At 45.0% G+C, this 21,855-nt stretch overlaps 1 non-coding gene across 1 annotated transcript; it reads right to left on the bottom strand.

The window, feature by feature from the left end:
* Positions 1-17,763: 17,763 nt before the first annotated feature.
* LOC131238097 (small nucleolar RNA R71) lies at positions 17,764-17,870 on the bottom strand. Its single transcript, XR_009167514.1, has one exon. It is a non-coding gene; the product is annotated as a small nucleolar RNA R71 (small nucleolar RNA).
* Positions 17,871-21,855: the final 3,985 nt, after the last annotated feature.

Genomic DNA, 21,855 nt, shown 5'->3' with positions numbered 1-21,855 from the left:
TCAGTCGGAGGACCGCACTCCAAATAACAGTGGTGAGAATGATTTCCACCATTTAAAACTCTCGAGGCCCACCATAACATTTATTTTCTACCCAATCTGATCATAAAGTCACACATACCTGAATTAAGAGGAAAAACAAATTTCCTAATGATCCAAAACTTCTGTGACAACAAAGGTTTCAACGGCAGACACTCAATCGCCACTGCTTTTGTTGTGTGGTCCACTTGATACTAGATTTGTCTCATTTTTGAACTCAAGCCTTAAAATTATCTGCCAAAAATGGTTGGATGGTTTGGATGCAACACATGCATCATGGTGGGTCCCATAGGGATAGACAACATGGATACAGCATATACCCCATGGTGGGGTCCCTTGCTGTCCAGCAGCCCAGCCAAAATGGCTGGACGACATAGATAAAACACATACGTCATAATGGGTCCCACCGTCCAATGGTGTGGGTAAAACACATACACCATAGTGGGTCCCACGTGGGGCCCACCATAACGTTTATATGCCATCCAATCTATTGATAAGGTCACGCAGACCCAGGTGAAGAGGAAAAACAAATTTCATAATGATTCAAAACTTCTGTGACAACCCAAAAGGGTTTCAATGGCAGACGTTCGATCCCACTGTTTCTTGTGACGTGGGCCACCTAAGTTATGTACACGACTGATTTTTGGGTGGCCCTCTATCTCAAAGGGGACCCAACAAATGCACGGTGTTGATGATCAACACACATCATGGTGGGGCCCACGGCTAGGACCCCTGCCTCTAGCATCAAACGCAGCAGAACGCTGGTGGCGTCCTCTGACGGTTAGCAGCAGCCTTATTTTTTTATTTTTATTTTTATCTTATTTCGAGGATTTTCCTAGGTGGGGCCCGCATCAGGGGAATCCGACCTAGCCATTGGTTTTTATGGCCTAAGATAGACCCATCAAGCCCAATATTTGACATATTTTAGGGTACAGAAACATCAGGGTGGATTTCAACGGTAAAAACATTATTTTCTATGCTATGGCCTGCCAGATAGTCGGATTTGCTTCATTTTTTGGCTCAACGCCTAAAATGAAATGGGGAATGGAATGGACGACATGGAATGGATTGATATATCAAGGTGGGGCTTGTATGAGTAGCCCACCTCAAAAGCCTAAACCAAGCTAATGTTTATATTATATATATATATATTTTTCTGGCCGTCCATACACCACATCGTCAGTTCACACTTCACTGGGTAGCAACGTCCAACGTCTTTATATTCAACATAAATTCAAGGTGGGTCCCACGTGCAGACGTGCTAAGGAGGGGTGGGCCCTAGCCAGGTGGGCCACCAAATGGTTGGATGGTGTAGATAAGACAAAGATACACAACCACATCATCATACACAATAAAAAGGAAAGAGAGTGGAAGAGAGAGACTGAGTGATGGAGGGACCCTGACACTTGGGCCCTCCCTTCCATACATCACAACTTATATCAAGTGGGTCCCATTACATGTGGGCCCATCGATCAAAATTAACGGTGGAGATCCGTTCTCCACCAAAATGCAAGGTCTAGATGACCCTATTTATGCAAGAAAAATAAACATCATGATGGGGTCCATAGAAAATGGCCCCATTATGGAATGATCATGAGAATCACAGTGGGCTATCAGCCACATCTAGGGTCCAAAGTGAGATCCATACCATTAATCGGTAGGCCTCACTTGGCCCATCATTAAAACATGAAAATCTAGCTAATGAAGCACCCACCGTTCGATTTTCTTAGTTTGATGGAACGCTGAGCTCCTTGTGTCTCACTTTGATGGAAGATGATAAGAAATGAATGGGTAGGATGAAAGATTTTGGGGTGGGAAGTAGGCCACACACATGCACTTTTCTCTCACTTGGGATGCTTGGACGTCCACCACTTTTGTTGGAGATTTTTTTTGTTGCTTGGAAAATGTGAAGAGAAAAGAGAGAGAAATGGTGGTTGTAAGAGAGTGGTGATGGATGTGAGGTGATGGTGTACTTGACTTGAGAGTTGACTTGGTGGTTGCTTGACTTGGGGAGAAAGAAAGTATGGATGTATACTTTGATTGATTGATTGATTGATTGGATGGGTTGTAGAGATTCTCTTGGGTTCCAAATGCACGGCGTTTCTTCGAAATAAACACCGGCCCACATCTCCCTGCCAGGGTATCAGATCGGTGTAAAAGACAAGGTGTTGGAACCGCGGCGACGGTGCGGTTGCAATGGTACAAGTCTTGGATTATGCCGACTCAAATCTACAGGATACAACTTAGGGTTGCATGCAAACATCGATTATATGTCGTAGGTTGCCGGAATTCGACAGAAAGGATCGTGGGAGTCGACAAAACAGTACGGACTAGGATATGGGTCTTATAGCTCTCCCCACCTAATAAAAATTTTATCCTCGAAATTTATACCACTATTACAACTAGACATAACTTATACGGGAATAGAAAACATAACATCATGTATAATCAAAACACAATACATCATACAATCAAATATCGAAAAGATGGAGATATCGCTCTTGAATCTCAGCCTTGAGCTCCCAAGATGCCTCATCCAACTATGATGGTCCCACTTCACCTTCACCAAGGGAATGAGCTTGGTCCGGAGGTCTTACTCCTTCTGATTAAGGATACGAACTAATTGCTCAATGTAAGAAGCATCCTCACAAACCTCCAACGGCTGCCAATCAATAACGGGAATGATGTCTGACCCACACTTCCTCAACATAGAGACATGGAAGACGTTGTGGACGCCAGACAACTGAGATGGCAAGGCAAGCCGATAGGCCACGACACCAACATGCCCGGTGATCTTAAAAGGTCCTATAAATCTCGCGGCAAGCTTGCCCTTCACTCCAAAATGAACCACACCCTTCATGGGTGAGACCTTGAGATACACATGGTCCCCAACGGCAAACTCTAAGGGACGACGCCGATGATCAACAAAACTCTTCTACCAGCTCTGAGCTGTGCGCATCCTCTGCCTGATGATATCGATAGCCTCTGGCATCTGCTACACAAGCTTGGGACCTAGGAGACGCCGCTCTTCAACCTCGGTCCAACAACTCGGAGATCTACACGGTCTACCATATAGTGCCTCAAAAGGAGCCATGCTAATGGTCTCCTGATAGCTGTTGTTGTATGCGAACTTAGCCAATCGCAGGTGCTCATCTCAACTATCCGAGAAATTAATCGCGCAGGCCCAAAGCATATCCTCAAGGATCTGGTTGACCCTCTCGGTCTGGCCATCGGTCTACAGACTGTACGTGGTTCTGAGCTGCAAATCAGTCCCCATCGCTCTCTGAAAGCTCCCCTAAAATTGAGATGTGAATCTTGGGTCTCAGTATGAAATGATCGAGACAGGAACACTATGTTGTTTCATGATCTCATCGACAAATAGCTTGATGAGCTGGTCTACATGCCAGGTCTCACGAATCGCAAGAAAATATGTTGACTTCATCAGATAGTCTACGACAACCCAGATGACGTCATGACCGTGCTTAGTCCTCGGTAAGCCTATAATAAAATCTGTTAACATGTGCTCCCACTTCCACATTAAGACACTTAACGGCTGCAATAGACCACGGGGTCTCTAATGATCGGCCTTGACATGCTGGCACGTGTCACACTCGGCCACAAAACTGGCTATCTGGCGCTTCATCCTCGCCCAAAAATACTGACGCCTCATATCGCGATACATCTTCATCGAGTCAGGGTGGATAGAGAACCGCGATTGATGTGCCTCGGTCATAAGATCTCGGAGCAATTCAGGAATATCCAGGACATATAATCGGCCTTTAAAGTGAAGTCCACCATCAGAACCAATTTGCCAATCTGACTGACTCTCAGATGTTACCTCTACCTGATAATTCTACACTAACTCATCTGCCTACTCAGCCTCGATCACCCTAGCGACAAGAGAGGGTTGAATCGACAGGCTCGATAGCTAAACGATAGAAGACTGCAATCCAATCTCGAAGTCAAAAGCTGACACATCCTCAAGCATCCTCTACGCCTGAATCATCATGTGCGCCACTAGGCCTCGTAGATGACGGCTGAGGCCATCCACTACCACGTTCACCTTGCCCGGGTGGTACTGAAGATCAAAATCATAGTCCTTCAGGAGCTCGATTCAATGCCTCTACCTCATGTTCAGCTCAGACTGAGAGAACAAATACTTTAAGCTCTTGTGGTTGGAGAAGAGCTCGAACCTTACCTCATAAAGATAGTGCCTCCACACCTTCAGGGTGAAGCAACCGCTGTCAGCTCCAAATCATGCGTGGGGTAGTTCAACTCATGGACCTTGAGCTGGCGAGATGCATAAGCCACTGACTTCCCGTGCTGCATCAGGACATCACCCAAGCCAACTCGCGAGGCATTGGTAAATATAATAAATCCATCACTCCCAAAGGGAAGAGTAAGGACAGGAGCGGACGTGAGGCGGTCCTTCAGCTCCATAAATGCTTGCTCATGTTCTTGGGTTGGCCCCACTGACACATGGCATCAATCTTCGAGGGGTCCACTGTGACGCCCTGCCTCGTCACCACATGACCGAGGAACTTCACCTCCTCTTACCAGAACTAGCACTTCTCCAGCTTCGCGTAAAGCTAGTGTGCAGGGAGGGTCTGCAAGGTAATCTCCAGATGTCGCTCATGCTCCTCACGGGTCCTCGAATATATCAGAATGTCATCGATGAACACCACAACAAACTGGTTAAGATACGGACGAAAGACCTCGTTCATCAACTGCATGAATACTATGGGCGCATTGGTCAGTCCGAAGGACATGACCTGGAACTCAAAATGACCATAACACATCTTGAAGGCTGTCTTTGGGATATCCTCATCTCAGACCCGAACCTAATGATAACCCGACTGCAAGTTTATCTTCGAAAAGAATTGCGCCTCTTGCAGTTGATTAATTAAATCATTGATCTTTGGAAGTGGGTACTTGTTCTTGATCGTGACCTCGTTGAGCTCACGGTAATCTACGCAAAGCCTCAATGAGCCATCCTTCTTCGTCACGAAGAGTACTGGCGCTCCCCACAGTGAACTGATCGGACGTATAACACCTAACTCGCGTAACTCATCCAATTGCCTCTGTAGTTCTTGTAACTCCAACGGTGCCATACGATAGGGAGCATTCGAAATGAGCATGGTACTGGGCACGAGATCAATATGAAACTTGGTATGCCGATAAGGTGGTAACCCCAGAATCTCCTGGAACACATCGGGAAAACCATAAACGATTGGTAGTTGGTCGATACTCAAAGCAACTAACTCCTCAATGACACACGACAAGAGGCAGGAAAGCTGCTCTCCTCTGGGCTCGGCAATAAACTAGAACTCTGGCACACCGGGTATACAGAACGTAACTATCCTTGTAGAGTAGTCCAATATGGCGTGGTACTTAGTGAGCCAATCCATGCCCAGGATGACATCAAACTCGGACATCGGTAATACGAACAGATCAGCAGAAAAAAGATATCGTTAATCAGAACGGGGCAAAATGAGCAAAATTGGTCTAACACTGCAGTCTTCCCAAAGGGCGTCGATACTAACAAACCCTCACGGGCAGACTCCATCGACAAACTAGTCGATCGGCAGAAATCATTGGCCATAAAGGAATGCGATGCACTAGAATCAAACAATACATGTGCAATATATGCAAAAACAGGGAGAATACCCTCGATGACTCTTCTTGATGACTGAGGGTCCTGTTGGGGGCATAAAATCTACCCTGGGCCTGCTGGGGAGGTGCAGGTCCCCTCTGAGGTCTCTACTACTCCCGTTGTCGCTGTGGTGGCCTGATCTACTGCCTTTGCTACTGCGGGGGAGGTCCGAGAGGCTGGTGCTGCGGTCGCTGCTACTGCTGTGGGGGCTGCGCAGAGGTTGATATGGTGCCCTCGGTTGCTGTTGTTGCGGATGGGGACACTCGTGCCTATGATGTCCTGTCCTACCGGACCCAAAGCAAGTTCCTGGAAACGGTCTTGGAGGTGGTGCAGGGGGTGCCACTGGTGCTCGGAATGCTGGGCGGGTCGTGTGTCGCTGCTGTGGACGATGCTACTGGTGTTGGGAACCACCAGAGGGCACCTTCCTCTTCTGATCTCCACTCTAGTCACGGGCCCTCTGCAAACTAGTCTAATCTAACTCATAGAGCTGGGCCCTCTCCCTAATATGCTCAAATGTTGGAAGCATGTGTCTGATCACATGGCTCCTGAGGGCAGGACAACCTTCCGCCCCTCATCATTAACAAGATACGTCCCGAATCTCGATAGTGTGACAAAACGTGCCTCATACTGGGACACAGTCATGTCCCGCTGGACCAGAGTCTTAAACTCTAATGCACGCTGCTGTCGCACATGCTCGGGAAAGAACTTTCGGTCGAACTGGTCTACAAAGTCCTCCTAAGTCCACATAAAATCGACCTCCACCGCTTGGGTGACAAATGCCCACCAATGTTGAGCCTCACCCTGAAGAAGAAATATAACTAATGGGACTTGCTGCTGGGTCATACATCTCATGGTGTCGAATATCTTCTCCACCTAGGAGCACCATATCTCTACTTTAGTAGGGTTTGGCTCGCCTCGAAAACACAGGGGATCGTGATGTCAGAAGTCCTTGAGAAGGGCACTCGCACGCTCCTGCTCAGCCTCGGCTGACGAACAGTGAGACGCCTGCTCTGCCCCTAAAGAATAGCGGTCATCGCCTGTAACATCTGCTGTAGCTGGGTGGCATCCACGGGTACAGTCGGATTCGCATCGGTCTCAGGTAGATGAGTGACATCCTCAAGCTGGAAAGTAGGAATATCCGGTGGTGGAGTGGGAGTCACAGGTGGTAGAGGGGGAGTCGCAGGTGGTGGAGTGGGATTCGCTCGGGTCGCTCTCCTAGGCGGCATGTCTTATAGGAAGGAACAAGGGACTATCAGCCTTGAGAATTCTCGAAGGCATAAACGTTAAGAGTCTATATCGGAAAATCGCTAAGTTATTCGAACTCGGGACCTATTCATTCTAAGTTTATAGTAGATATGTGATGTGATCCTTAGGTATTCCCAAGTTATGATCTGATACAAACTTCTGTTACGCCCCAAACTCAAAAAACAGGCTCACAAAATTCCTGATCATCGAATCCGGTGCCGACAGCCTCCGTAGTGCCCCATTCTCGGCTCTCGACGCTCATACGCTAGATTCTGATCCTGGGATCCTACAAGGAGGATTTTTAGTGTGATTTTTTTTATAATGGAGCATAACCACAAGCACAACCAAGTTACAAAACAACATCACCACATATCCACTATATCAAAAACTTTAAGTACAATGCGGAAAGCGAAATACAAGGTAATGAAAAATCTTCAAAATGATCTGATACGCGCTCCTGCCTCAGCACTGCTGCGATCCAATGACACCTGCACGCAACGGTTATGCATAAGCTTATAAATGCTTAAAGGGTGTTGTAAGTGTGTGCGCAAGGTAAGTGCCAAGTATACAATATCAGAGTAATGCGAAAATATGCGGGTAAGTCCATGAATATAATCAGCCGTATTAAGGCTATGTGATGCAAGGCATGAATGCTAATGACCATACCAAGGTCATGCGATGCGAGGCTTATATAGCCAAATGTCATATGCGAGATGCAAAGTAAGCATGCAAGTTCTCATCAAGTACACGTATCGGTACAGTTTCTCTCTGGGATATCATCGGGTCTAATGCACTTCACATTGACTATCACCTCCCTAGCTACACAGCCTAGTAAGTGGAAGAGACCACACTATCCGCCTGATCAGTAGTCTGCTAATACCTACCCGGCTCGTTGATAGCAGACCCATTTGCGAGCTGGTCAAACTCAGTTATCTTACAACCCCATCACTCGGGCGGATAAGGTTACACCCCCTTCCAACTGACCATGATAGAGTGGGAGACACGGCCTACTGGTATTTGGCACTTAGACGTTCGTGTATCCACTCTGTTTAGACGTTGGAGCATCTTCTGGTACCAAAAAGGTTTTGAGACTTTCACCCAAGGACATCCTAAGTGCCCACAGTGCTAGAATAAAGTATTTTCGCTATCTGATATGACCATCCACGATGTGCCTGTGAAGCTACGGCCCTAATGTCGCTAGGGTGAACAATGATCATGTCACACATATGCGAAATGCATGAGTCACATTATCCAGTCATGCAACAATCCTGCGTATACCATGCGCTCATGTGGGTAACTCCTATAAATAATCTGCCCAATGGCATGTGCTATAATCGGTCACTACTCATATCAAGCATACATATGATGTGTATGGCATGAGTCATGGAATTATACTAAGCATGTCCTTACAATGCAGATGGGCCTAGATGGCCTACACAGAACAAGTATGGGCCTATCAATGAGTCCTAAGGAGAGTTACAATACGGACATTTAACTAGCATTGTACTTATAATATGGGCGTCAAACCATCATTGCTCCCAAGGCATAGCCCGCTATAAAGGTCAACACATAAACCACGGTGGAATCACATTACAATGGGCCTTATGTACATCCCATTGGGCCTCGACCCATGGGCCTCCAATACATCAAATGGGCCTAATAATATGGGTCTCATATATATCATGGTGGGCCTCAGCGGATGGGCTATAACTACATCAAGATGGGCCTCGTATATATACCAAGTGGGCCTCAACGGACGGCCACAAATGCATCAAGACGAGCCTAATCATATGGCCTTATATATATATGAATCATATCGAAAGATCAATTGGATATATATATATATATATATATCCAATTGATCTTTCGATATATATATATATATATATATATATATATATGAATCATATCAAAAGATCAGTCAGACCGCACTTCAAATAAAAGTGGTGAGAATGATTTCCACCATTTAAAACTCTTGAGGCCCACCATAACATTTATTTTCTACCCAATCTGATCATAAAGTCACACAAACCTGAATTAAGAGGAAAAACAAATTTCTTAATGATCCAAAACTTCTGTGACAACAAAGGTTTCAATGGCAGACACTCAATCCCCACTGCTTTTGCTGTGTGGTCCACTTGATACTGGATTTGTCTCATTTTTGAACTCAAGCCTTAAAATTATCTGTCAAAATGGTTGGACGGTTTGGATGCAACACATGCATCATGGTGGGTCCCATAGGGATAGACAGCATGGATAAAGCATATACCCCATGGTTGGGTCCCCTGCCGTCCAGCAGCCCAGCCAAAATGGTTGGACGACATAGATAAAACACATACATCATAATGGGTCCCATCGTCCAATGGTGTGGATGGTGTGGGTAAAACACATACACCATAGTGGGTCCCACGTGGGGCCCACCATAACGTTTATATGCCATCCAATCTATTGATAAGGTCACGCAGACCCTGGTGAAGAGTAAAAATAAATTTCATAATGATTCAAAACTTCTGTGACTACCCAAAAGGGTTTCAATGGCAGACGTTTGATCCCACTGTTTCCTATGACGTGGGCCACCTGAGTTATGTACACGGTTGATTTTTTGGGTGCCCACTATCCCAAAGGGGACCTAATAAATGCACGGTGTTGATGATCAACACACATCATGGTGAGGCCCACGGCTAGGACCCCTGTCTCCAGCGTCAAACGCAGCAGGATACTGCTGGCGTCCTCTGACGGTTAGCAGCAGCAGCTACTGTTGCTGCCTTATTTTTTTATTTTTATTTTTTTCTCAGGGATTTTCCTAGGTGGGGCTCGCATCAGGGGAATTCGACCCAGCCATTAGTTTTTATGGCGCAAGATAGACCCATTAAGCCCAATATTTGACATATTTTAGGGTACAGAAACATCAGGGTGGATTTCAATGGTAAAAATGCTGTTTTCTATGCTATGGCCCACCAGATAGTCAGATTTACTTCATTTTTTGGCTCAACGCTGTTGAGGGTCAAATATTGCATATCAGACCCAGTTATTGCATGAATCTACAAGCATGATACCATTTAATGGCTGATTTAATCGTGTTTGTAATGCAGGGTGTATTCACGAGCCTAGACTGAAAAAGGGTGGTAAATGCATGGATTTGACGCTCCAGAAGCACCAAGGCAAGGAACGAACTCTAGAAGACTAAGAGCGACGGAATTATACACCAGGGGTCCGCGGAAATCGAGAAACTGAAGCTCAAGTGGCCTGAAAGTCAGCCAGAATGCAAGATCATAGGGTTCCCACCATCTGATCAGTTCGAAACTTCATACGTGGCTTGAGGACCATAAATAAACCGTACGCGTAAAATTTCAGCCCCTGGATCACTGTGAAAGTGGCTCAACGGACAGATCAGCCCCTTTAATCATTATGTGGGGCCCGCCTGATATCCGGATATGCTTCAAAATTGTTCTAAATAGTTTGAATGATGTGACAGAATGGTTGGACGGAGCTGATCTCTTATATACATCAGCATGGGACCCACATGTGCATCGCACATATACAGCATGCGTGCACCAGGCGTGCACGGCAACTCCAGGACGGTCAAACCGTCCTAGACTCGAACTCGCCCTCTCAACAGCTGCAGCACGTCCCGCCGTTACGCAGACGATCGGACTGCGGAAGTTGGTGGGCCACCACTGTCACGCCCCGAACTCGGAAACCGGGCTCACAAAATTCCCGATCGCCGAATCCGGCGCCGACAGCCTCCGTAGAACCCCATTTTCGGATTCCGGCACCCATTCACCAGGTTCCGATCCTGGAATACTACAAGGAGGATTTCAAGTCATCAGTCTGATTCATAATGAGCATAACAAAAGCATAACCCACAAACAATAACCACAAGAACACCACCACAAAATCCACTAAGATCAAAAACTTTTGAGTACAATGCGATAGAAAAGGAAAATACAATGTGATAAAAGAAACAAAACTCCAGAAGCTCGTCTGCACGGTCCAACTACGGCGAGACTATGGCTGCGACTGCGTCCTGGCGTCACCTGCACGCATCAATCGTGCATAAGCTTATAGAAAGCTTAGAGGGTGGTGCAAGTGTGTGCGCAATATAAACGTGCTCAAAATGCAAGGTCAGAGTGATGCGGAAACATGGTAGTGAGCACATGAATGCAATCAGCCGTACCAAGGCTATGCGGTGCAAGATATGAATGCTATCGGCCATAATACGGCCATGCGATGCAAGATGCAACTCAAGCATGCCAATCCTCATCATGTATCAGTACAGTTTTCATGGATAATCATCAGGGTTCAATACACTCCAAATGGCACTGCGCTCTCCTAGCCGCAGTCCAAGTGAGCGTAAGAAACCTCACTATCCGCTGACCAATAGTCTGCCACTACCTCGCACGTCGATAGCGGACCCATTCGCGAGTGGTCAAACTCGGCCTAGTATTGCCCCCTACCCTCGGGCGAGTAAGGCCACACTCCTTTCCAACCGACCACGACACGGTGGGAGACGCGGCCTCTGGTATTCGGCCCTCATGCGCTCGTATATCCACTCGGTCTCGCGTTGGAGTCATCCTCTGGTACCATCGGGTTTAGGGATTTTCACCGGGGACATCTATGGTGCCCGTATCTAGAACCAAATATTTCCGGTCTCCAATCCTGCCATCCACGATGTATCGTGGAGGCTATGGCCTGATGTCGCTAGGGCATACGGTAACTACAATCACACAATGCAAGTGCATGAATCATACTATCGGTCATGCAGCCTGTAGATACCATGCACTTATATGAGGCAACTCCGCCTATCGGGCCATAAACAGTCTATCCAAAGGTTTATGCTATGATCGGTCATTCCTCACATCAGGCATACATATGGTGCGAATGATCATGAATCATGCATCTATACTAAACATGTAATAAGAGATGGGTCCTAGGTATAATGGAGATGGGCCTAGACGGCCTACTTACCACAAGTTTGGGCCTATCAGTGGGCCTTAGGGAGAGCTATAATGCGGACATTTAACCAACATTATCAATGTGGACGTCAAACCAACATCGCTCCCAACGAATGGCCTTCTATGAAGTACACATTGTAATGGGCCTTTTATACATCTAATTGGGCCTTGACCCAAGGACCCAAATACATCAAATGGGCTACCTAACATGAGCCCCATATCTATATCAAGGTGGGCCTCAATGGGCCTCATAATATGGGCCTAATACAAATCAAGGTGGGCCTCAACAAGGACCACTAATGCATGAAGATGGGCCTCCATAATGGGCCTTAAATTATCTCCACAATAGTTGGGCCGTTGGATGAAACACATACATTATGATGGAGCCCACACTAATAGAGGGTGCGGTTGACAATACTTACCTAAGTGGGGCCCACCAAAATGCTCATTTTCCACCCAGCTTAAGACCCAACATAATGTTTATTTTCCACCCAACTAAGGTCCAACACAATGTTTATTTTCTACCCCAATTGTTCATAAAATTACGTGGACTAAGGTAGGGCCCATTGTAATATTTATTTGTCACCCAACCGTTCAAAGGGTCTTATGGTACTGGGGTAGGGCCCACTGGACTGGGGAGCTGTGTACACAGCCAGGGAAGCCCATGGTAATGCATGTTTATAAATGTATATATATATATATATTTATTATTATAATAACTATTATTATATTCACATGGACAGGGGGTCCACTGGGAGGTGGTCCCCAAATCCAGTCCACTCATTATGTGTGTCCCACTTGGCAGAGGGTACGGACCAAGTTTTAGTCGTATCCAAATTTCAGGTAGGCCCCACCAACAATTTTATATGTTTTAGGCATATATTCACCTGATTTTATTTTTATTTTTGGATGGTGTGGCCCACTTGAGATCAGTATACGGTCGATTTTTAGGGACAGACCATAATCAAAGGGGACCCATCAAATGCTCGGTGTTGATGTCCGAAACACATCACGTGGGGCCCACAGCTGGAGCCGTGAGGCCCCAGCGACCGCCCCTCGTCGCTGCAGCAGCAGCAGCGCTGCTGTTTTTTTTTTTTTTTTTTTTTTTTATTATTATTATTATTATATTTTTTTTTTGTTTTGGGGCCCACCGAGATGTGATTCACAATCCAGTCCACCCATTATGTGGGTCCCATATAAATGACGGTACAGACCAAGTTTCGGCAACATCTAAAACTCAGGTAGGCCCCACCAACGATTTTATATGTTTTAGACATGTCTTCACATGATTTCAAATGATGTGGCCCACCAGAGTTCCATATACAGCTGACTTTTGGCGTGAACGGATGAACCGTGGGGACCCACCAAATGCTCGGGGTTGATGATCGAAATTCATCACCGTGGGGCCACAGTGGGCCGTGAGGCCCAGCGTCCGTCCGCCGTCACTCGGCGGCGGCCTGCTTTAAATTTTTTATTTTTATTTTTTTATTTTTTTGGGGCCCACAGAGATGTGATTCACAATCCCCCGCCCATTATGTGTATCCCACTGTTCTACCCGTCCAGAACCAGTTTCACCTGCATCCAAACTTCAGGTGAGTCCCACCGAGTACCTTTTTATGATCTGGCATGTCTTCACATGGTTTTAGATGGTATGACCCACCTGATGATCAGATCGCCTTAAAATTTTGGCTCAACGCCTAAAGAATACTGGAGAATAGATTGGACGGTGTGGATCACATACATACATCAAGGTGGGGCCTGTATGAGTGGCCACCACTCCTCTTGGCTAGCCCGTTAGCACAGCCCACGTCAGTTTACACTTCACCGTTCGCCAGCGTCCAGCGTCCAGGGACGCTGGACGGCATGCATGAATACATTAATGTGGTGGGTCCCACGTAGATGTGGCCCACCAATACTTATACATAATATATATATATATTATATTATATTATATATATAATACATATTATATTATATATATTATATATATTATATAAAATATAACATATATTTACATATATAAAGCATTTGACCCACCTAAACGGTGGATGGTGTGGATCATCACCTACAATAAGATGGGCCGCACCGTCTAATGTAGATGGACGGGTAGATGTAACACATATTGGTGGGATCCACACCATCACAAAGGAAGAGAGAAAGAGAGAGATAGAAAGAGAGATATAAGGTGAGATAGAGGAACCCCGCCACTATGGGCCCTCTTGAATACATCACATACATCCAAATGGGTCCCACCAACAAGTGGGCCCTAAAATTTAAAATAATGGCAATTCACCCACCTTATCTTCCTTCTTCTTGGTCCCTTAGACTCCAATGCCCCTCAGCTTCAACTTTGATGGAGGATGATGAACTCTTGATGGTGGGGATGAGAGATGGGAGGGTGTAGATGGATGATGGAAGGTGGACCACACTTGTGGTTTGGGAGAGAAGGCTTGGACGTTTGGGGCTTGGGGTTGCTTGGAGAGATATGAGAAAATGAGAGAGAAAATGAGAGGATGGGAGTGATATGAGGTGATGGAGTGATGGGTGTAATTAATGGGGCATGGGTTTGTTTGAAAAGTGAGTAAAGGAGGGATGGGTGAAGAGAGAGAGAGTTGACTTTGTGAAGAAAGAGGTATGGGTTGTTGTACTTGAGATAAGGTTGCATTTAATGATGATTGATGGGACTTATTGTGTAGAGATTCCCTCGAAATCCGCAACGCGCGGTGTTTCTTCGGAATAAACGCTGATCGGCATCTTCTTACCTGGGTATCGGTTCGGTGCGCAAGTCACGGCGTTGGAACCGCGGCGACGACGCGATCACCAAGACATAAGTTTCGGATCGAGCCGACGTCGGTGCGCGGGACCTGGCTTAGGATCGTGCGCAAACACCGAATTCGGTGCGAAGGTTGCCGGAATTTGACCGGAAGGACCGCGGAAGCTAACAGAATGGTACGGATTAGGACACGGGTCTTACAACCACCGTGCATCGGATGATCAATCCGGACCGTCCATCAGAAACCCTTGCCCCCTATCATCCTCGCCTAGATGGCAAAATTTCAAGAAAGATCGGAGGCCGGCTGTTGATCGTCAAAACTAGAGGCGGACGGCTGAATGAAATCATCCCTGGACCGCACCAATTTTTATCCAAAAATATTGAGTCCCACCTGTTTTTTCGAGCTGATACGAATAGACGGAGTGGATCTTTCAAAAAACCATTGAAGTGGGCCCCACCACGTGTCAGCGCGTGCCCTGTTACACGCGTTCGTGAAAGCTGGACGCCGTCCGACTTTTGCGACGGGTTGTACGGCCTTGGGGGCGGTCGGACGGCTGATCTGAACCGTTCATCATGTAGGTGGGCCAAAAATCTCCCAGGGGACGCTGTCCTTTTGGAAAGAAGACAAAAAAATAAGAAGAAGGGAGACACAGAATTCCGGACTGCGTGAGGACTTTCGCAGCAGAGGGACGCGTTCCAGGCTGCGGAAGGACTGTTTTCGCAGCCTACTTCCGGTGGGACTCCACAGCATCAGGGGGAAGCTTTTCCATCTTTAAAAAGGAAGAAAAGAAACGGAAAGAGGGGAGTTTTTGGGAGTGTGCAGCCGAGAAGAGAGTGTGGAGCCGTGGGGAGCTGCTGAACGTGGAGTGCACGGCTGGGTTTTCTGCGGCTGGAGAGATTTTACAGGGCAGGGGTGGAAGCTGTTGGCAGCACGGGGAAGGCGGCGTGGACGTGAGCAAGAGTTTGGTATGAGAGAAGAAACAGAGAAGGAACAGAGAAGACAGGAAGTGAAGTTTATTAAAGCTGGTTTTCTTTTGTCCTCTTGTTCTTTTCTGTCTTTTTTTCTCTCTATTATCATTTGCTCTGTTTAGCCCAGTCATGTTTGGCTAAACCTCTTAGCTAGGGCTAAGAGGTGAAGCTTGTATTGAGATGGGAGACACTATTTCATGCATTTAATGTAAATTTCTGAACTGAACTTGGTTTTAGGTTGATTATTATAAGGAATATCTTTTTAGTCTTTAATGGTCTGTTGTGACTGAAATTACAATGGGTTTGTAATGGCTTTGAATATTTCTTTTCCCTTTTTATGTTTATGAAGTCAGGAAGCCCTGTTGTTCATCATTGCTCCATGGGCATGGTAGGATGACAGTACCCTTCCTGATCCTCATACATGGTTGATTGGTTGGTAATTAGTTTAATTCTGTTGTTTGCTTTGTCTCCTGGGCATGGTTAGATGATGGAATCCATTCTAATTCATATACTTTTCATCTCTTAAAAATCAGATCAGGTAGGTTCAGTTTGATTTCCATAAATATTAATGCAGGCATAATTTCTCCCTGATCTCTACAAGTGGATCCTCTGAATCCCTAGTTTCCTTCCTCTGAATTACTTAAGTTTTAGATAATTATTCTGCAATTATTCCCTAAATTCTATTTGTTCTAGATCGCATCTTAGACTAGTTCTATTTCTACCTAGTTTCAGGAAACGTACAAGTTTCAGTCCCTGTGGATTCGACCTCGGTCTTACCGAGTTTATTACTACATCACAACTCTATACTTGGGGAGTGAACAAGTTTTTGGCGCCGTTGCCGGGGACTGTCGGTTATGTTTTTCTGAAATTAATTAGTTTTAGAATTAGGTTAGGATTAGGATTTTACTTACTTTAGGATAGAAGTTTTTATTTTATTTTATTCTATTTTAGAACTTAATCTGTTTTCCTGTTTTGTAGGATCCTGACATAAATTCTTAAATTGGTAATTCCTTCCCAATTTCTCTACTTCTTCCGTTTTTAGAATTAGGGTTTAAATTTTAGAAATTTTCTAATTCTAGTATCCTCCCTTCTGTAGGAAATAGTTTATTAGAAATTAGGTTATTTCTTTCCCTTTTTAGAAATTAACTTTCTATTTTAGTAACTTTCTAATTTTAACTCTTTTAAAATCTAATTTGTTTCCTAAATTAGTTTTAGAATTTTTGTTTAGAAATTAACCTTCTTATTTTGTAGGCCTTTAAGATAGAAATCTCTAATTCGGTACACTCCTTCCCTACTTTCTATTTTTCAATTCTCTTTTAGTAATCTACTTTCTAGTTTAGGACTCTCTTAACTTATTTTAGAAATTTTCACTTTCTTTTAGGAATTCTTTCTTTTAGAAGCTAGTTCACTTCTATCTTTCTTTTAAAGAATTGTTCTTCTCTTTTTAGAATCTAACTTATTTTATTTTGCAGGTTTTAACTCAGGACTCCAATTTGGTAATTTCTTTCCAACTCTCTCTTTCTTGCTAGATTTTCCTAGGGTTAAGTTTTTAATTGAGGGCTGCGAGTGTTTTCATGCCCAAGTGGGCCCGTGACGACACTCGATGTCTCTTGACTGAAGGAGGAGTGGTTGAGGGGTTAACTATCCATCGCAGGACTAGACACCGCTCGAAATCCCCTGAGTTAACTGAGGTTATGGCTGAAGACCAACCTCCTCCACTTCCACCCAGGGTGGAGGATACCCAAGATGAGAATGAGGTGCAACAGGCACCCCCGCCTCGTACTTTACGAGATTATCTACAACCGGCGGGAGTGAGTATGCCCTCATGCATGATCTTTCCTGAAAATACAGGACAAATGGACATCAAGCCAGGAGTTATCCAACTCCTTCCCAAATTCCATGGACTTGAATCAGAAAGTCCATATTTACATTTGAAAGAGTTCGATGAGATTATAGCTACATTATGTTTTCCTAATGTATCTGAGGATACAATTAGGCTGAAACTCTTTCCTTTCTCCTTAAAAGAGAAAGCTAAGACGTGGTTACATTCACTGCGTCCTAGATCCATTGGCACATGGAACGATATGCAGAGGGAATTCATAAAAAAATTCTTCCCACATCATAAAACGATTACCCTCAGAAAAGCGATCATGAACTTTGCCCAAAAGGAAGATGAAACATTCTTCCAATGTTGGGAAAGGTTTAAAGATTTGGTCAGTTCATGCCCACAACACGGATTTGAAACGTGGCGCATTACAAATTTTTTCTATGATGGACTGACATCTTCCATGCGCCAAATGGTCGAGACAATGTGTAATGGAGAGTTCATCAACAAAGATGTTGACGAGGTATGGGATTACCTCGATAGTCTCGCTAAAAAAACACAATCATGGGACTATTACCCACTGGAGAACACCACGTCTAGGCCAACTCAATTAAAGGAGAAAGGTGGATTATATCTCTTGAAAGAAGAGGATGATCTCAAGTGTAAAGTGACTACGCTCATAAGGAAAGTTGAGGCCATGGAAGGAAAGAAGGATAAGGTCAATGAAGTTGTTTGCGGCATCTGTGATTGCAACATTCACACAACTGAAAACTGTCCTACAATACCTGTCTTTCGAGGAGTGTTGAATGAACAAGCCAATGCCGTAAATAATTATCAAAGACCTTTTACTGGACCTAACCCCAACACATACAATCCTGGCTGGAAAAATCATCCAAACTTCAGTTGGAGGAATGGACAAACGGCGACTCCTCCGGGTTTCTTCAATCAAAATCCAAATCAAGTGAAACCTCAAGAGGAACCGGTTCAAAATCCCATACAAGAGCTGGCTCAGGCAATGCGGGGAATTACAGATTTTATGCAAAAGATAGACTCTCGTATGACGGTTATAGAAAAGGGGATGCTTCCTGCACAACCTCTCCCCAATCCTAAACCGCAGTACGAGAGTAATGATCCCAGCTCTTCAAATCAAATGGGGCATGCTAAATCCATCACCACTCTTAGGAGTGGGAAGATCATTGATAAAACTCTTGCGGATAGGCTCGAAAAGCCTCAAGAACCAGAAGAGGACAACAATGATGGATCCAGTGATGCCCCACAAAAAGTAGAACCGGAACTTCTAGAGAAGCCAGTTGCTCCATTCCCCCAACGGTTGGTTTCACCAAAACCTCTCTCTAACTCTCAGGATATTCTAGAGGTGTTGAAACAGGTGAAAGTCAACATTCCTTTACTTGATGTCGTTAAATAGATACCTTCCTATGCCAAATTCCTGAAAGACTTATGCACGACCAAGCGACAGAAAATTATTCAAAAGAAAATCTTCTTGACTGAGAAAGTGAGTGCCATCCTGAAGCAAGACGTGCCGCAGAAATTCAAGGATCCCGGTAGCCCAACCATATCATGTGTAATCGGGAACCATCGAATTGATCACGCACTTCTTGACTTAGGAGCGAGCGTCAATCTGATTCCCTACTTGGTATACAAACAGTTAGGTTTGGGTGAATTAAAACCCACCCTAACCACACTACAACTTGCTGATCGCTCTGTTCGTGTACCAAGGGGGATAATTGAGGATGTGTTGGTCCAAGTTGATAGATTTTATTACCCTGTAGACTTTATCATCCTAGACACTGAACCCATCAATAACATGAGCACTCAGATTCCTGTCATTCTTGGTCGCCCATTCCTTGCCACGTCAAATGCAATTATCAATTGCAGGAATGGTATCATGACTATGTCTTTTGGAAATTTGACATTGGAGTCAAACATCTTTTTCAATAACGGCAGCAACTCAGAGGATGATGGCGATTTCCACGACATTAACATGATTGACTCTTTCGTGGAAGATACGACACCTCTGACCTTATCCTCCGACCATCTAGAGACGTGCCTGGCCCACTCCCATGATTTTGATGATGACATGATTAGGGAGACGTGCGCCTTGCTTGATACTGCACCGGTACTTGAAGTTAACCGATGGAGGCCACAATTTGAAGAATTACCACAAACTGATGTAGTGCCTCTACCGTCTAACCTCAAGCCGCCGAAGCTTGACCTAAAACCTTTGACCTCTGATTTGAAATATGCATATTGGGGTCAAGATGAGACATACCCGGTGGTGATCTCTGCCCACCTAGAGAAAGAACAGGAGAGTATGCTTATATCTACTCTCATTGAGCATAAAGGAGCCCTGGGATGGACCATAGCGGACCTCAAAGGAATCGATCCCTCGATTTGTACTCACCACATATATCTTGAGGATAATGCAAAAACCGCTCGGCAACCACAACGTAGACTAAATCCAAACATGAGGGAAGTAGTTAAAGCCGAGGTTCTTAAACTACTGGACGTGGGTATTATATACCCTATATCTGATAGTCAATGGGTGAGTCCAACTCAAGTGGTCCCTAAGAAGTCCGGAATCACCATCGTAGCCAATGCTAATAATGAACTCGTGCCAACTAGAGTCACTACTGGTTGGAGAATGTGCATTGACTACAGGAAGTTGAATACCGTCACGAGGAAAGACCACTTTCCTTTACCATTCATTGATCAGATCCTGGAAAGGTTAGCTGGTCATTCCTATTACAGTTTTCTTGACGGGTATTCGGGCTATAACCAGATAGAGATAGCCCCTGAAGACCAGGAAAAGACCACATTTACATGTCCCTACGGCACCTTTGCTTACCGAAGGATGCCATTCGGACTATGTAATGCCCCTGCCACCTTTCAGCGATGTATGCTTAGTATCTTTTCTGATATGGTAGGGCAATATCTAGAGGTCTTCATGGATGATTTCTCTGTTTACGGTCCATCTTTCAGCAAGTGCTTGGAAAGTCTTAAATGTGTGCTGAAAAGATGTGAAGAAAAGAACCTGGTACTTAATTGGGAGAAGTGCCATTTCATGGTTCAGAAGGGAATTGTCCTTGGACATATCATCTCGTCCAAAGGAATCGAGGTAGATAAGGCAAAAATCGATCTTATCTCTAACCTACCTCCACCCAAGAACATCAGAGACGTGCGATCCTTCTTAGGACACGCAGGATTTTACAGGCGATTCATAAAGGACTTTAGTCTCCTCTCTCGTCCATTATGTAATCTTCTTCAAAAGGATGTTCCGTACGAGTGGACTGAGCAATGCCAGGAAGCTTTCACCAAGCTTAAAGGCACATTAACCACTGCACCTATCATGCGGCCACATTGGAACCTTCCTTTTGAGCTTATGTGCGACGCTTCTGATTATGCTCTTGGGGTGGTCCTAGGCCAAAGAAAAGATAAGAAGCCCTACGTCATTCATTACGCAAGTAAGACTCTAAATCCTGCCCAAGTGAACTACTCGACTACGGAAAAGGAACTCTTAGCCGTAGTGTTCGCCTTGGATAAATTTAGGTCCTACCTGATCGGATCCAAGATCATTATATATACAGATCATGCGGCACTGAAGTATCTTCTTTCTAAGAATGATTCTAAGCCCCGCTTGATAAGATGGATCCTTCTACTCCAAGAATTTGATTTGGAAATTAAAGATAAAAAGGGAGTAGAGAACGTAGTGGCCGATCACCTTTCTCGCCTTAATACCTCTGAGTCCCTTGAGGCGACCCATATCAATGACATGTTCCCTGATGAACACTGTTTCGAGTCTCCCATTCACCTTGGTTCTGATATTGCTAATTATCTTACTACGGGTTTCACACCAAAACTGTGTCAAGATAAGAAGAAATTTTTCACCGAGGTGCGTAACTTTTAAGGATGATCCTTATTTATTTAAATATTGCCCAGACCAAATTCTAAGGAGATGTGTACCAGACGATGAGCATCAGAGCGTCATCTCCTTCTGTCACTCAGAGGCCTGTGGTGGTCACTTTTCTGCTAAAAAGACCACGGCCAAGATCCTGCAGTGTGGCTTTTACTGGCCCACTATGTTTAGGGACACTCATGAGTTTTGCAAAGCTTGTGAGTGTTGTCAGAAATTGGGAGCATTGTCCAGTCGAAATATGATGCCTTTGAATCCCATTCTTATCATTGAAGCATTTGATTGCTGGGGCATCGATTTCATGGGACCATTCCCCCAATCGTTTGGGAATCTGTATATTTTGCTCGCCGTGGATTATGTCACTAAATGGGTCGAAGCGATTCCGTGTCGAAAGAATGACCATCGCACGGTCATTAAATTCCTAAAAGAAAACATCCTTTCTCGATTCGGAATGCCTTGAGCCATCAT

This window comes from Magnolia sinica, chromosome 2, assembly GCF_029962835.1.
Source record: "Magnolia sinica isolate HGM2019 chromosome 2, MsV1, whole genome shotgun sequence".
Taxonomy (NCBI): domain Eukaryota; kingdom Viridiplantae; phylum Streptophyta; class Magnoliopsida; order Magnoliales; family Magnoliaceae; genus Magnolia; species Magnolia sinica.
Note: the sequence above shows the minus strand (reverse complement) of the source record. Positions and strands in the feature narration are given on the sequence as shown.